At 34.4% G+C, this 19084-nt stretch overlaps 1 long non-coding RNA gene across 1 annotated transcript; it reads right to left on the bottom strand.

Annotated features, from left to right (window-relative positions):
• Positions 1–1133: 1133 nt before the first annotated feature.
• LOC127504953 (uncharacterized) lies at positions 1134–14942 on the bottom strand. The gene is made up of 4 exons (XR_007927523.1): positions 14340–14942; positions 3984–4018; positions 3742–3825; positions 1134–2694 (listed from the first exon to the last, which is right to left on the bottom strand). It is a non-coding gene; the product is annotated as an uncharacterized LOC127504953 (long non-coding RNA).
• Between the last annotated feature and the right edge of the window lie 4142 nt (positions 14943–19084).

The following is a 19084-nucleotide window of genomic DNA, read 5'->3' as shown; positions in this document are numbered from 1 at the left end:
ACCTTATGAGAACTGATATTGAAATGAGAACTCATATTTCAACTTAATAACATCCATCAAACGTCCTCCATGAAAAATGTTATATTACTTCTGTTTGGGGTCACAGAGTCCTGCCTATTGTCCAATTAGATTTGTTTTATTATATCTTTATACAGTGTGTTTTTGCTGAGGTCAAATTGACCCCAAATAGAAACTACATATTATATTGGACAACAGTGACATTTCTAAAAAGTGCATTTTGACTTTAAAGCTTTAACAATATCTGCCTGTACTGGCTTTTGATTAGAGGAACATATTACAAGATATTATATACATGTTATTGTTTTTATATAAAACTCACATAAAAGTTATTATACAGGTTATTGTTTTTATATGCAACAATGTTTTTTTCTTATTTTATTGACAAGTGACTTCCCCAGAGTAATGAAATGCTGTGTATATGACTGGCAATAACACTAAGACAATGCTGCAATATGCACATGAATGTCTCACAGGAAGTCCTCAGAGAGATGCGACCCTTTTAAGATAACAAGTAAACTGCTTATTGGTCTGAGATGATCACAGGGGAGGTGGGGGTGGGGACAAATTACACTCAACAGCATGTCACAAACAAGTTTACTTTGGCTTGTTGTTTGTAATGCTTGAGTGCAGTTAATGACAAGAAAAGAGGTGATTCTAAACATGCTGTATTTATTATAATATCTCAATTAAATTGTTTCAGGAATGAGATTAAATGGAGAGCAAATAGAGATTTTCAACTTTTGGTTTCCATGCTTTTCTTATTAGGAAAAATATCCCAAAAATCTCACACATGAAGTTTCAGAAGAGATCTCAATGTATTAAAATTTTACCAAGATACAAAAGTGTGAACAAAATTCAGAGATCTCAATATGAAACTTTTTGAGAATTATTTCAAAATAACAATACACTTAAAAATAAAGGTTCTTTGTTGCCATTGATGGTTCCATGAGGAACCTTTACATTCATGGAAACTTTAGAATGCACAAAAGATTCTTTATTTTCTATATTCTATTTAGAATATTAATATTTTCTTTTCCACACTAAGAATGTTCACTGAAAGATGAACAGATTAAATGGTTCTATGACATTGCTGAAAAACACCCTTTATTTTTAAGAGTGTATTAAATGATCTGAGCTGTTATCCATATAAATTTTATAGCTCTAAATGATTATACTGTATGTCAGCATCATCTCATTTGTGTCTATACTCCTAAAGAATTTTAGAATAAACATCTGAGACACAAATGGATACTTAAATGAAACATTTCTTTCAAAATGTGTTTTTGAAAATCTAACCCTGTTACATTTAAAGTGTTCTGAAGTTTATTGTTGTGAGGATGAAGAAGATAAAAGAATGTTTTTCAGCAGGAAAATACTGCACCACATCACATACAGTCAACATTTTTGTACTGTGAAAGGATTTTTTAACATGAAATATAGAAAAAATGAAAGAAATGTAGTTTAATATATAAGAAATACATATTTTTGATATTTTTTCTCTTACAGTATTACCTAACATTCAAAGTTTGGGGCCAGTAAGATGTTTTTTTTTTTTTTTTAAGAAATGCATATTTTGTTTTTAGCAAGGACACATTAAATTGATTAGAAGTCACAGTAAACATTATAATGTTACAAAAGATTTCTATTTTAAATAAACACTGTTCTTTTGAACTTTCTATTTATCAAAGAATCCTGAAAAAAAAGTCTCACTGTCTCTATAAAAATATTAAGGAGCACAACTGTTTTCAACATTAATAATAATAAGAAATGTTTCTTGAAAATTCACAAAGAAAGAAAAAGAAAGAAGGAAGGAAGGCAAAATAAGCTACTGAATCTCACACCAACTTTTAAATGCGTGTGTGAGGAGATGGAGGGGGGAGACGCATCTGGATTCCACACATGGCTGTAATTTAATGGAGAATTGCCCATTGGTTCCTGTGCAGAGGTAAACAGAGTGATGGGCCTGCTTTTGTTATTGCCAGAGTATGACAACTGCTTCCATCAACAAACAATAAAAGTGTGAGGGGGAGAAAGGGCCACACAGTCAACGGAGACCCCTGCCGAGGACACTTCTCACCATAAACTCCCCCATCAGCTGTATGCCTGTCTGTCACACCATCCTAATGAAGGAAAACACTCGCTGGAAGAACATAACGCATTTCCAGACAATTAATATATGCATGTATACTGTATAATACACATAAAAGACATTTTTACAGAAAGTGCATAAAACAAAGCATTTTGCAGTATATAAAAACTACTTGAATCTCATTTATGTTTAATTTATGTATGTCTTAGAAGTTTCTAGTACGATTCCTTAAGAAACAAAAAATAAATACATGAGACCATTGTTGACACACATAGCTATAAAATGAATGCTAATAGCATTATCAGATAATTTGATGAGAAGTATTTGACTTCATACTGAGATCTTTTACTTTTGATTGCATACTTCAAACGCAGGATTACTGGAGTCTTTTCTCACAAGCAAGCAGTCTCAACTGAATCTTTTTGAGATACGTGATCTCATCTGTGATGCTTCTTCATCGCTGCTCCACAGACCAGAGCAAACAGCCGCTGTGTGCTGGTGTCTGGAGTTATGAGATAGATATGGGAGAAGGGGGCGAATAAAAAGTGATTGAGATACACAAGGGTCCTGCCGTCACCGCCATGCTGTGAAACAACAGGAGGTCAATTCTTCAAATCTCAGATGCAATCTCAAGAACGGCTATAAACATTTACCAGGTGGGAGGCACCCTGTGTCTAAACTTATATGCTAATGGCCATACACACCTTCACTGAATACTGCATACAGAGACAGATAAAGCAGCTTGAGATACTATATAGGCCATTGAAACACACAAACTGCAAAAATCTTATATCCTGTATATATATATATATATATATATATGTGTGTTTGTGCATGTGTGTGTGTGTGTATATATATATATATATATATGTGTGTATGGGAAAAAGACCGTTTTCATCCTTGATAATATAATATAATATTTAATATAATTTAATTTTAATTCAATAATAAATTTAAGCAAAATATATTTGATTGATTTGAAAATTATTATTTTTTAATTACACACACGTATACATATATATATATTATTGGTCATTGACGAATAAGGTTTTTAAAAGTGTCAAGAAACATAAAGGAGATATAATTAATTTTGAAGTTTTATTAAGTGTTAACAATGAGATTATGTGGTTTTTATAATCAATTAACACTGCTTTTGTCATTTATTACAAGATGGACAAAATTTGTCACCAAAAAAGTTATTCTGTTTAACCAAAATTTCGGTTTTTAAAATATTACAACATTTTCCATGTTTTATAGTGGTTATACCGAATGACCTGATGTTTCGGGACATGCGTATGAGCAACTGTATTGGCCTTTGGACGGTTAAACCGAATGACCTTTTGACACTACAAAATCTTTAAAATACTTTTATATGTAGCAAAATATAATTAAAACCTTTTGGATTCAATAAAAGAGATCAAGTTGAACTACCTTACATACTTTGGATGTCATATCTTTGTTTTTTTATTATTATTAAGGCCTTTGGACAAAAAACGACCCGTCATGTCATTGACCCATATATATATATATACACATATATATATCATATGATTGAATGTGTCTTTATGCCTCGCTTAACTGTGTATATATTCAAATGAAAAACGATCACTTATCAATATTCTGTTCAATACCTGTAGTATGTCATGGGATATGCAGTGCAGAAATGGCCCCGTTTCCTGACAATGACCTGACATCTATGTCACCGGCAGAGCATGCTGTCAAAGTGAGTTATAAGAAGCTGTTGTGTAACTATTAATTAAGCAGATTATAAAAGACACATGTTCAATAATAAGACTAAACCAATATGAACAAGAATCAATACATCTGCTAAAGCCAGTGTTGCTGGATTTTCCCTGGGAATCAAACCCATTACCTTAGTGTTGCCGGCTCCACGCTCTGCTGTTTGACCTAAATGAACACAAAACATTTGAAAATGAGTTAAATATGCAAATGTGTTTGTGAACCTTAAAACATATCACTGACATGTGATTTGACTACTATCAGAAAAGTTTAGGGTTAAAAGAAGACAACAACCAGATGGAATACACATGTTTAGTGTTCGTTTGCGCATGCAGACAAACATTTACGTGTGGTTTTTAGCATGGTTGTGTTATTTTGATCATTGCTGGCGACTTGATTTGTCAATACAAGTAGCAACATTGTGTTGCATTTCAAACAACTTCATGATGCTTTAGTTGTTTGCTTGCATTTTATAAAAAAATTACACAATGTGTCTCTGAAATTGTTCAAATACTGCGTTCTGTATCAAAAGCAGCTTCTTTGATGCTTCTGTAAACAAAAGGAGAAATTAGAAAACAGATCATTATGAAAACGTTATATTACTATCAGCTGCTTGCATGCATACTGGAAGCCTTTGAAGTTGATACATATACTGTAAAATCAATTACAAACAAGACTGATTGTCAACAAGAAGTGCAGTCTTTTGATCAAAATAATTTACACTTGCAAACACTTTTGATGAATCTGATTTATTAAAATATACAAATAATCAACACATTTGTCCATGGGCTCTACAGATGGCTCAAGCCTCTCATTAAGCTCTGCTTGAGAATGGATATATCATTACTTCTTTTGTTTGAACTCACAAACACAAGAACGAAAGCTAACCTGTAAATGCACTGATGTAATTCTCAAGCACACTGTAGTTTCCGCCAAAGCAAGAGTGGATTTGACTTTTTGACCAATACAGTGCAATGCCACTGGCAAAGAGGTGGAAAACATGCACATAGTTTAAAGAGAGCTCAACCTTTAATTGTTTCTGCTGATATTACAAGTTACTTGCCCTTAAGCTGAAGCTTTTCAACTGTACACTGCAGTGCACTAATTTTAGGGACAGTCCGTCTGAAGTAACCCAGGATTACGTATCTTGCCCAAGGGCACAACGAGATTTTGACCTCAGTAGCTCCACGGTTCTGGCTTCAGCCCTTCTGAGGACTAAAACTTGTTTGGATATCCAGATTCTTTAACATTAGAATTTGTTAGTCATATTGAAGGCCAATGAAATTACTTCAAATGGCCTCAAACTGGGTGTATAATGTCTCACCGGTTAGCAGAAACCATAATTAACATTTGCCAAGTGCCAAATGTTAAGTAAAAGTTGTATTTGGCAACTTCTTTTTAAATTAATACTTTGATTCAGCAAAGAAGCATTAAATTGATCAAAAATGACAGTAAAGACTTCTGTTTCAAATAATTGCTGTTTCTTTTCCACAAAAAATATTATGCGCCACAACTGTTTTCAACATTGATAATGATCAGAAATGTTTCTTACAACAGCTTTCAGAAACGCTCCACCTTCCCCAGCTCCACTTGAATAGATCTGCTATGGGGGTGATTCATGCATGCTTGTTCAGCAGCAGCATGTCTTGCTCATAAAAGGATGTTGTGTGTACTGGCAGTGTCAAGTTCTGTACTTGCTCTGCAGCATCAGCAAGCAGCAATAACTGCAGCAGCAGCAATAACTGCAGCAGCAATAAAGGCAGCACCAGCATCAATAACAGCAGCAGTAATAACTGCAGCAGCAATAACAGCATCAGCAGCAGCAATAACTGCAGCAGCAATAACAGCAACAGCAGCAGCAATAGCTGCAGCAACACTAACAGCAGCAGCAGCAGCAGCAATAAAGGCAGCACCAGCATCAATAACTGCAGCAGAAGCAATAACAGCAGCAGCAATAAAGGCAGCACCAGCATCAATAACAGCAGCAGTAATAACTGCAGCAGCAATAACAGGAGCAGCAGCAGCAGCAGCAATAACTGCAGCAACAATAACAGCAGCAGCAGCAATAACAGCAGCAGCAATAAAGGCAGCACCGGCATCAATAACTGCAGCAGCAATAACAGCAGCAGCAGCAGCAGCAATAACAGCAACAGCAGCAGCAGCAATAACTGCAGCATCAATAACAGCAGCAACAATAACAGCAGCAGCAGCAATAGCTGTCCAAGCACCAAACTCTCTGAGAGTTGTCATGACAGAAATATTTTTCACAGTATTTCAAACAATTGGAAACCTCAAGTACCAAAACCACATTTCTTACAAATCTTACGTAAAATTGACTAAATCTACGAGTGAATGAACATAATCTGCGAGTGAAGGACTAGAGAGACGGCACAGGGCACTTGACAATGAGTCCCACCATTGTCCAGCAGCTCAAAGACAGATCGACACCTGGCTGGACACTTTACAACTGCCTTTGACACGTACAGCTTTGGTCTCAGGGACAATAGTCTTTTTGTCACATAAAAAGAAAATGTGCGTCCATTACAAGCTCAACCACTGACCTCCTCCAGACACGTGCAGACTGTTCTAGGATATGATGGACAACATGGTCATTCTGACATTTTACCTAAAATCACTCCTGGATTCCAATAACAAGTGCCACCGCTGAGACATTTTATAAGCTGTAAACAACTTAGAACATCGCTTTCTCCTGAACGAGAACATCATAAAATATTCTGCTCGCTTTATGCTCATAATGATAATCAAACAAACTGCGCGCTGCTAAATAAAACTCTGTTTTGCACCTTGTACATGAAAGCTCGGAGCCCTGTTGGCTTTCATCCACGTCGTTCTGTTTGTTGTTCAGCTTCTATCATCTTTGTCAATAAGAGCTATGATCTCGCATTAGCATGCGTCCGGCGAAGGGAAATGGATAAAAGTGGCGTAGCGTTGCCATGGCGACCACATAAATGGCTCTGAGGCCGAACAATGGACAGCTCTACAGGCCCGAGTCCTGAGAGCCCCTTTCTTCACCATCAACATCTGTTGCCTCACATTCAGAATTATGGGATGTTCTGCCGATTATTTTTTTTTGTGCCGCCACCCTCTTTGAAAACCGGCAGACGGCGGAACACACGAGTCTGCTGTGGATATCAGCCAACTTCTGTTTTACAAAAAACAGCCGTGGCTCATATATTTTGGGCTGTTTAGTAAATATATCATCAGTATCATTCAGGTCAGTGAGACCACCGAAAAAACAACTGAAAAAGATGAATAAAAAAAAATCTATTTCAAAAAAGTTTTCAGACATACTATCAAGGCAAAAATTTACATTCAAATTATACATTACAACCCCCCCCCCCCCCATACATATATATATATATATATACATATATATATACACACACACAGTCAAACCAAAATGTATCCAGAAACCTTTAACATTTCATTCATTAATTCAGTTTATTCACTTTAGTTTAAAAAAAAAATGGTAATAAAATATGACAAGATCTCAGAGTTAAACTGTGTCAGAAAAAATTTATCTTAATTATGTCAGATAACACTTAAGCAAAACATGGTCAGGTCAAAGTGTCTGAATAATTTTTGGTCCCAAATTTTTATCAGTTTTACTGGTAGTCCACTGTATGAAGAATTTTTGGGTATAATATGTCACAGTTTACTTTATTTTGCTATCCTCACTTACATAAATGATAGTGTCACAAACTATAGTGTCCTGCACCCACTAGTAAAAATATATAAAAAATGTCTGAATAATTTTTGGTTTGACTGTATATATATATATATATATATATATATATATATACACATATATTTCCTGTTTCAAAATGGCTTCTAGCATGTTACGCCATAATGAAATAATTTTAAAACAAAACAGCTTTTTTACGTAAAAAAAAAATATATATATGAATACTAAAATAATGAAAAATTATGCAGAGGTTTCTTTCTAGAAGTTTAGCATTGAATTTGAAAGTGTTCATCATAAAAATGTGTATTTTAAGTGAATTACATTTTAATGCATTTAATAAATCTGGACAAAAATGTCCTTTTTATTTTCCTAAAAGTTATTCGCAAAATATATCCTGCAAATAACGTTCTATAGGAAAGTCTCATACGAAAAAAAAAAAAATCCCAAAAGGAAGTCTCTTTAATATCTCATTTGCTTCTCCCTGACAGCAGTGACATTAAGTGGAAAGTAAACTGACTTTTTAACACAGTCTTATGACAATTTGAAATTATTTTATGTTTTAGCAAACTGTTGAACCAAATTGGTTTAGGGGGTGCAGGTTCATGCTTATTTATCTATTTATTTATTAAAAATACAAATCGTACATTTTCCTATGAATCATATCATACAAATTTGAAATTGCAACTAAGTACTTACACTTTCTTGTTAGAACATGTTGGAGTTTTATTTAAAAGACTCACTTGTGTCTCCTGTAGAGCTTCAGAAGAGAACTCAATGTCTCAATCTGTGCTCCAAAATCTGAAATCCAAAGGCAGAGATTACAACATGAACTCAAACATTTCATTTATCCAAGACCAAATTATCTAAACATTTTATAACTCTATATTCTATATTATTTTGGGAATTTTAGGAGAAACGAGATAATTTTACTTAAAGGGGACCTATTATGTCCTTTTTCAAACTCTTGATTTTGTTTTTGGGCTCTACTAGAATGGGTTTTCATGCTTGAATTTTCAAAAAACATATTATTTTTTCCCATATTTTCCATTATTGCAGCACCTCTTTTCCCAGTCTGTCAGTAACACTCTGTTTAGTTCCGGTCTCTTTGAAGCCCCTCCTTCCAAAAAGTGCAATGTGCTCTGATTGGTTGGTTGGACCATTGTGTTGTGATTGGGGTTTGGGAAATGTCCCGCCTCTTACCATAACCGTGAAGTTTCAACACACTACTAATTAACTCAATCAGGCTCCGCCCCTTTATTTGGCATATGCCTTGGGCGGGAATTATTTAAATGAGGAATATTGTGACATGTTCGTTCCCAGAAGAAAACTCAAGACTACAATCAGGCGTTTCAGGGAGTTTAGAAACAGTGCGCACTGATACAGCAGATATAGTAACTTTGCAGGCCTTTTTCATGCCCAAACAGCAACATTACACACTAACGAAAGTTGAAAGTGTAAAAAAGCATAATAGGACCCCTTTAAACAGATCATAACTGTGACCTCTATGTCACCTGATCAATGAAAGAGCAACCTCTGAGCACTAAATTGTTCCTCTGGGATGTTCTGCCTAATGCAGCATCTCCATCAGCCCTAACCGAAGTTATAAATGGTAGCAGCACTAGGCAACCATGGGGGTTGTGAACAGGGTAAAATTACAATATGCAAACAGTGTGGCTGTGGTTTGTGGCTGTGTGTCTAACCTCAGTTTACCTGCTAGTGTATCACTGGGGATGTTTATGTACCACAGGAAATCCAACCCACTTCAGCGGTCAGCAGGGTTTAAGCAATCACACTGACCTCAACATCATATCGAAGGCTTTTAGACCTCTAACACTATATTGTTTTTTGGACGCAAGCCAGTTGACGGGCAGATGTCGATGTGATGCATGGAAACGCGTTCGAATGGATTAGGTGTCTACGCATTATCTGCCGGTTTTCATGTGTAAATGAAATGTGAATGTGACTTTTCTAGCAACAGGTTTTTGATGTGACCATATGAGACGAGAAACACTGCAACAATGACCTGTAGCCACGGTCAATTCAACAGCAGTGACTGAAGCTTTTGTCCTTGTGCTATCCAGCTGGACGACGGCTTATATAAGAGAGAGACACTGAAAAAAGGGAGATACAAAAAGTCTAAGAGAAAGAGATACACAAAGATGAAATGGGAGGGGAAATCAGATGTAGGTTCTATCAGATGTGAATGTTCACTCTTGTGAAGCAGCAGGCAACCGCAAAAAGTGCATTTGCCACCTGCTTATGCTTCTTACGCTACTATGCAGATTCAAAGTTTTTCTATACTGCTTTACTTCAATTGAATAGTGCAATAAAGTTCAGGAAAACATGAATCACATGAAGCAGCATGCTGGTTGACCATCTTTTAGGCTGGTCCACAAAAATACAAGCTTTGCATTTCTACTTTACAACTCTAATATTATTGCTAATTCTCTATATTGCTGTATATTGTAGTTGATATTTGCTATCAGAAGAACTGTACTGCAATATATATATATATATATATATATATATAATATTTATTTTACATTATATAAATATTTTATTTTACAGTACAACTAATAATGTGTACTAATAATATTTATTTTTTGTGAACTATTTATGAAAATTGACAAATTACTATTGTAATATTACTATTTTATTGTAAAATAAAATATAATAAATAAAATATAATAACCTACAATAATTATTTTCATTATCATTATTATAAATATTGTCATCATTATTATTACTGCTTTGAAAGAATGTGTACAACAACAAAAACAACAACAAACAATAAAGTTTATATTAAAAATCGTAATAATAATATAATAAAAATGTTTATAAAATAAATGTATTTTATAATATTAATTATTTATTAGTATATTATATATATTATATATAATTATTATATTATTAGTCTAATTATAAGAAATTAAGACAAATTAGCATTGTAATATTGTTATTGTACTGAAAAATAAAATATGATATCTTATAATAATAATAATACTTTATTTTAAAATATGAAATATATGTCTTAATAAATATGTATTATTTATTATTAACTCTAATTATGAAATTAAAATAATTAAATATTAAAATATAATACAAATATTATCCCATAATAATAATAATAATAATAATAATAATAATGGTAACTATTTTATATATATATAAAATATTATAATATTATAATAATATATAAATATTATAATAATATATATTATTAGTTGGTTAGTAAAATAAAAAAAATACAAAAATAAAATTAAAATACTTAAATATTTAAATGTAATAAATAATATCCTATAATAATAATGATAACTATATATATATTTATATATATATTTTTGAATTATTATTAGGTGGTAAGTAAGTAAGAACACTCTTTCAGGTGTACATTTTTTTGGGGCAGAAGAGAATGGGCAAAACATTAATTTGGAGACAAAAAATGGCGCCACACTTCACTTTTAAGTTGTATTTAACCCAGAATGTTCCTTTACCAACTAGCCTAACCTATACTTTCTTCCTCGACACGCTTCCAGATGTTCACAAACTCACTTAGCAAATGCAAGTCATCTCAAATACAATCGCTCTGTCCCAAGCCTATCACAACTAATTACAATTCTTTAGCAGGTTTTTGACGGCTTAGCGAGTTCTGTCACGGTCAACGTGTCATCACCTCCGAGCTCCAGATGTCTTTACCGCCGCAGCGCTTCAAACGGATCCGCTTTAGCTTAGTCACAAGGAACCAAGCGGTGCTTCTACACAGAAGGAGCCTCACCTCCGGGCATCCATATTGATCCAACAAATTTGCCACAAATCATTTTACAAATGCCTGGCGGGGGGCTATAGAAGCGAGTGGAAATGCTCCCATTCAGACTCGCTATGCTCCTGTGGAGACTGAACCCCGGTGCCTGGCATGTTGGAGTGTGCTGACAGGCTCTGATCCCCCGACCATCTGTGGGGTGGGCTGGCCTGCGTTCAGGAGCCCTTTGTGTCCTCTGAAGCTTGGTGAATTCAACAGTAACTAAAAATTAGAAAGCAGAAAGAGCAGCAAAGAAAGGAGCTGGCAGACACCCACAGTTCAATCATGGGCCATTCAGAAGATTAGCGTAAAGAGACGAGCGAACTGCGTGTAAGAACGGAAAAGCCATCCTGATGGTTTTGCGACTCCTGACACCATTAAAGATTGTTAGGAAAAAGTTGAAGAAGCGACTAATGAAATACACATTTTGGAATACACCCTAAATGGTCAACGTTTCAGACCCTTGACTTCACTGTATGCTACTTAGCAAACGGATGAAGAAGTTATCACAAACCAGCTGTGTAGTTCAAAGCCAAGAGACTAATCGGAAGTCATTTGGGATGCGCTTTCGCTAGAGGCGGTCCTTTGAACAAGCTCAAATGAAATGCTGGGATTGGACAGGTGTAGCGTCCACACATAGAGACGTAGGCAGCTGGAGACACTCGTGGGCCGCAGATGTGCGCTGCCGCAGAGCTGAGGGTCACTGTCATGACCGGCCCGGCTGGTGGCCGCTGCTTTTGGAAAGAGATGGAAAACAGTTAGCTGATTTGGCCAGTTGGTTTCAGAAGGGTCTGATTATTCATTAATTTTAATTGTTCCCAGTGCACAGCCGTTCACAGTTGCCAGTAGACGGGAGGGATGACATGCAGTCTTCTTTTACTGAGGGAAAAGAGGAATTACTAATGAAACTAGATTTATACATATTCAGAAAAAAAAGTGATATTTGCCCCTGTAAAACTTGCTACCATAATGCTAAGGTGTTGTTGGTGGTTGCCAGAATGTTGCTATGCAGTTGTTAAGGTGTTCTAGGGTTTTCTTTTTATTTTAGAATGTAACTATGCTATTGCCAAGGTGTTCTGGGTGGTTTTTAGGACATTGCTATGCTTTGGCTATGATGTTCTACGTGTTTTTTAGTATGTTACAATTCTGTTGCTAAGATGTTCTAGGTGGATTTTGATATGTTGCTATGTCATTGTTCTGGTGTTTTAAATACAAAGTTCTGTCATGAAACTCTAGATGGCACAGGCTGATAGGTTCTTTACTCAATCTGCTTGCAATAACATCATTCTCTATAGGGCACAGCTGATTGGTTCATGCTCTATTAGTAACCAAATTGCTTGCTGCTCACCCTTCAAATACTTGTTTAGCATTTGCTGTAGCAGCTGCAGCGTGCTTTCAGAAAACCTCCACCTTCCCCAGCTCCACCTGTATCGATCTGCTACAGGTAATTCATGTACGCAATATTGTTCAGCAGCATGTCGTACTTGCTCATAGCAGCTCAGTATGTATTGGCAGTAGCAAGTCTCATACTTGCTCTGCAGCAGCAGCACTAACCAACATCAGCAGCAGCAGCAGCAGCAATAACATCAGCAGCAACAATAATAAACAGCAGCAGCAGTAGCAGCAGCAATAATAACCAACAGCAGCAGCAATAATAACCAACAGCAGAAGCAGCAGCAGCAATAATAACTAACAGCAGCAGCAATAACAGCAGCAGCAGCAATAATAACGAACAGCAGAAGCAGCAGCAGCAATAACCAACAGCAGCAGCAGCAATGATAACCAACAGCAGAAGCAGCAGCAGTAGCAATAACCAACAGCAGCAGCAGCAATAACAACAGCATAAGCAGAAATAATAACCAACAGCAGCAGCAATAACAGCAGCAGCAGCAATAATAACCAACAGCAGCAGCAATAATAACCAACAGCAGCGGCAGCAGCAATAATAACTAACAGCAGCAGCAGCAATAACAGCAGCAGCAGCAATAATAACCAACACCAGAAGCAGCAGCAGCAATAATAACCAACAGCAGCAGCATATTATGTCCTGAAAGCACATCCTATCTTTCTCCTGCTCTCTCTCCCACTGAAACGCACAAACACACAGTACAGACACACACTCGCACAGAAACGTGTTGTCAGCGCTGCTCTGACGATTTTATCAGTAAAATAGTTCAGCAACTTAAAAGCTACATGACATTTCTCACTGGTGAGTTAATAACAGCACTGTTCTTGAAGCAGATAAACTTACAGTTTCGCTATTAGTAGAGTCTCTGCTGCCGAGACGCACAGACTAGGGTAATTCACACATTTAATCTCTCTCTCTCTCTCTATCTCTCTAATAACTGCATTAATAACTAATGCTATAAATGGCTGAAGCTTCCGTTACTAGCTCTAAAATGACGTTTTGGAATTAGCAATGGAGGCGTGAGATGAGATGCGTAAGAAATTAGTCTTACACAAGAGCATTTTAAGCACAAAAACCTGACAAATGTCTTGAAAAACAACATCTGAACAATGTCTTGAGGTGTGGTAACCGTAGTATAAGCAGAATAATTGACTCCGGTCTGTTGAATTATCAGAAAATAATGCACACCCGAGCCTGTCATCAATTATTCCTTACTTATTTCATTGTAAGTTCATGCAAGTGTATATTGTGACTGATATGTTCACATGTGTGAAATAAATGAACAGGAAATCGCCACCACATGTGTCAAATTATAATTTATAGGGAAGATGGTGCAATTTGCAGAACAGTTGCACCAGGCCTTAACTCAAATAAACCCCCCAAACCCCCGTCTCCCCCTCTCTCCTGTAATGAAGTTGTGTGGAAGTATGTGTATATTTGTCTAAATGCATTAGTGATGGAAAGGTAAAGTGTCAGTGAGGAAAGGTAAACAGGAAGTGTGCAGTCTCCCCACAACACACACACAATCACACACACCAAAATTTTGATTTATATTTACATGCACATGTTTACTCACCATTACACGAAAAGAAGCAGAGTCATCTAAAAAATGGAAAGAAAAAGAGCTTAGTTTATGTGGGTTTTTGTGTATTTGTATTCAAATATCAGCAATAACTTGCATCAAATGTTTGCTGTAAATCAGTTTACACAAATATTTGTATAAGTTTTAAACAAACAGGTCAGCGAGACACAACAGCAGTGTTCCCAACAGCGGCTCCTCTGTATGTCGGGGGGCCGCATCTCATAACCTCCAACATGTGGTCAGCTCCTATTATTTTAACTGCTTCCAGTGACTTTAGATCCTGGTGACCTCGGAGTGCAATCAAGAACAGGAATGGACACATTAAAACGCCAAGCGCAGGACAGCTTAGGTTACTACCCTATGAAGAACAAAGACAAAACAACATTTTAGAAATGCATTTACTCCCATTGCAATTCCACTCTTATAAATAAAACAAAGTCATCTAAATATTTGAACAAAATCAGGTTGATTAATTAATTGTGGTTTTGTGTTATTAAATGTTTCGGTGTAATGTCCACTTCTATAGAAATCATAATACATTAAGGAAAGGAAAATGTGATTAATTATTTACATTTTTTAAAAGTTACATTTTAATTAAAAAAGCCAAAAAAGAGAAAACAAACAAGCTAGAACAGTAATGAGACCTAAACCCAACCATAATCCTAGTATAAAATCATATCACAATCATAGAAAAAATATGACATTTTTAAAAACATTTATATATATATATATATATATATATATATATAAAGGAAAGAAAAATGTTAAAAACAGTAGTGAGACCAACCGTAATCCTAGTACAAATTATCTGATCAGAATCATAGAAAAAATATGACAAAATAACATTTAATCAATTTATTTATTATTTTTATGTAATTAATTTCATCTCTACTTTTATTATTTATTGACAATTTATTGTAATCTTCACTTTGCAAGAAAAAATTATATCAAATTAAATAAATTATATATGATAAATGTGTTTTCACTTTAAAAACAAAACAAAACAAAACAAACAAACAAAAAATAATGGGGCTGAAATAATCAACAACATGAACACTGTACAGGAGCATTAGTGAATGAACATGAGCCCTGTACACGGCTCTAGATGTTCTCTCAAGACTTACATGTGTTGTTTTTCTTCCTGAAGTTTTTACATGGAAAAAGTGAAGCATGCTCTGGGGAAGGAGGAGACAAGGGGTGGTGAGGGTGCCCAACTGGTAATGTTTACAGCAGCTGTCATTAACCGAGTGCACTACTTCCTGACGAGAGAGCCATCCACCAATCTGCAGCAGTGTTATTAATGAAAGCCAGAGACTACTGGCTACTGACAATTCACAAACTTCCACTATACTTCCGACCATTTTTTAGCACAGAACACCCTAGCGACCACCCAGAACAACCTAGCGACACCCTAGCAACCACTCAGAATAATTTAACGACACCCTAGCAACCTCACAGAACACACAGAATGCCCAGAATACCCTAGCAATGCCACAGCATCACATTTTTCAGAATCTAGTTGTTTTATTACAGCTTGGGGTCTTTACTGTTGTTTAGCTGCGATGTTTATAAATCCATAATGATCAAATCTGAGCCCTGTTCTTGAACATTATCATATTTATTGAAGCCAGGCTGTTTGCTGACAGTGAAGGGAGCCTGAGCGAAACTAGTGGTCCCTCAGAAACCCAATCCATCCACATAGTTCATCTCTCATAAAAGAGCCTCATGAGTGATGTGGAGCGAGGAAGTTATAGCGACCCGGGGACACACAACTCTTTCCCCTTCCTAAAAACACCAGTTATCCTCTCGCTGTGGATTTCTGTGGACTATCATGTACGTTTCCACATGCGTTAATATCTTTTAATGCCGTCCTTTAAAAATATATCAATACACAGGTGTAAGAGTGAAGACACAACTTTTCCAGAACACACATGATGTATGTTTTTTTATTTTTATATTAGTTTTTATAAGAATAAAATTTGAGAAATAATTTGAGCGTACTTGTGGCTAACAAGAATATTTTGTTTTAAATATAAGACTTTCTAAAGATAAAATGATTATATATATATTATTAATAATTATTAGTGCTGTCAAATCGATTAATCACAATTACTCACGTCTAACATAAAAGTTTGTGTGTATATATAAATATATATAAATAATTATATATGTACAATTATATATAAAATTAATATATATATATATAAATAATTATTAGTGCTGTCAAATCGATTAATCATGATTAATCTAACAAAAGTTTGTATATGTAAATACATACATATATATATATATATATATAGTATGTATACACATACTGTATATATTTACAAACTTTTTTAATTGTGATTAATCGATTTGACTGCACTAATAATTATTAATATTATATATATATATATATTAATTTTATATTTTGTTTTAAATATAAGACTTTGTAATGATAAAATTATGATTCTATATATATATTTATATGTTCAGTTATATATAAAATGAATATATATATATATATATAAATAATTATTAATGCTGTCAAATCGATTAATCACAATTAATTGCATCTAACATAAGTTCGTATATATATATATATATATATATATATTATACTGTGTATATACTGTATATAAATAATTATATATGTACAATTATATATAAAATGAATATATATATGTATATAATTGCATCTAACAAAAGTTTATATATATAAATATATATATATATATATATATATATATATATAGTATGTATAGTATACACACATAGTATACTGTATATATATATATATATATATATATATATATATTTACAAACTTTTTAATCGTGATTAATCGATTTGACAGCACTAATAATTATATATATATATATATATATATATATTAATTTTACATATAATTGTCAGATATAATTATAAAAAATAGAATAAATTAATATAAAAAATGAAAATTTGTTTAAAATATAAATAAACATGTAAAGTACTAATATATAACTAATATATACATTTTAAAATAAAATTAATATATTTTATATTATATTTATATACATTATATACATTATATATATAAATAAATATATATATATATATATATATATAAATATATATTAGACCAAAACAGTTTCCTGAACAAGGTGTAAAGAGGTTTAACGTTAATATGTTGCACAAATGTTCAATCAATGTTCCAATTTCCGCTGAAAATTCCAGTGGGCATCTCAGAGGCAGGAGCGCACAATGAGAGAAATATACTACTCTACTCTTGCCTGCAGATTTTTCTCATAAAAAAGCCTTTGATAGTTTAGCCATCTGGTCAGAGCCTTGAAAAAATCCTCATAAAAGAGGCCCAAATAAGGTCAGAGGTCACCCCCTCCCAGGGTCAGGAGGCCCTTGAAGGTTGTTATAGTGGACCTTGCTGAAGTTGTCAACCACAATCCACATGAAAAATTAATGTGCGTCCTCCTTTTTAAACATGTATTTCATTACAGTTAACAAAAGATGTGGCTCAAGTTCTCTGGTTTGAAATGGCAGATCGGTAACAAAATTGATCTGTGGCTGTGAGGAAAATGAGATTAGTACAAACATATCACATATAATCAGCGAAAACATTGATTTGATGTGTCCTTCTGAGGAATAAGACATTAGACTGAATGTTAATGATATGTTCCCTTGCAACACAATGCAAATGTCAATGAAGTAATGTGACAATGTGAGGTAATAGATCATGATTTGACATATTTGTTTAGGTATACGCTGTCATTTACCAACCAGTGCAGTGACTATACACATTCCAGGCATAGCTGCAGTTTAAGACTGGTTAATCTAGGAGATCTGGTAAGAGACACGCATCAGCAAATAAAACGTCCTCAGATAACCAGACTCTGCTGGTAGGACTGAAGGTTAATACATTTTTACATTTTTAGGACAGTTCACTCCAAAATGAAATGCACCCTCATGCCATTCCAACCCTGATTGACTTTCATTCTTATGTGAAACATAAAAAAAGAGATTTGAGAAATGTCTCAGTGTTTTTGTCCATACAGCTAATGTCAAAGGTCACCAAAACTGTTTGGTTGGTAATACTCTTCAAAATAACTTTTGTGTGTTCACAAAAGTTCACAAAAAAAATCACATTTGGGTATATTTAGTTTAAAGGAATGTTCTGGGTTCAATATAATAATAATAATAACTAGATAAAAAAAGTTTGTCAAGACAAACTTTAAGTTGGCTTGAGAAAGCCGGACCAGAAAGTTTAAAGGTTTTCAGTTTGAAATAGTTTAAGTTTTAGTTTAGTAGGTAGATAGCTAACATCATGGCTTATGATTAACATGACTAACAAATGGCTAACATGATTTAGCACATTGCTAGCTTGATCAGCACGTTGCTAGCATGAATTAGCAAATTGCTAGCATGATTTAGCATTTTGCTAACATGATATATCATGTTGCTAGCATTATTAAACACATTGCTAGCACGGTTAAACATGTTGCTAGCAGGATTTAGCAACATTGCTAGCATGTTGTTAACATGATTGAACCCACTGCTAGCTTGTTTCTAGCATGATTTAACACATTGCTAGCATGGTTTAACATGTTGCTAACAGGATTTAGCAAGTTGCTAGCATGATTTAGACAATTGCTAGCTTGATTAATACATTGTTGCTAACATGATTGAGCACGTTGCCAGCATATTGCTACCATGATTTAACATCTTGCTAGCATGATTTAGCACTCTGCTAGCATAGTTTAACATGTTT

This window comes from Ctenopharyngodon idella, chromosome 22, assembly GCF_019924925.1.
Source record: "Ctenopharyngodon idella isolate HZGC_01 chromosome 22, HZGC01, whole genome shotgun sequence".
Taxonomy (NCBI): Eukaryota; Metazoa; Chordata; class Actinopteri; order Cypriniformes; family Xenocyprididae; genus Ctenopharyngodon; species Ctenopharyngodon idella.
The sequence above is the reverse complement of the archived record's forward strand: the minus strand, read 5'-3'. Positions and strand labels throughout refer to the sequence as shown.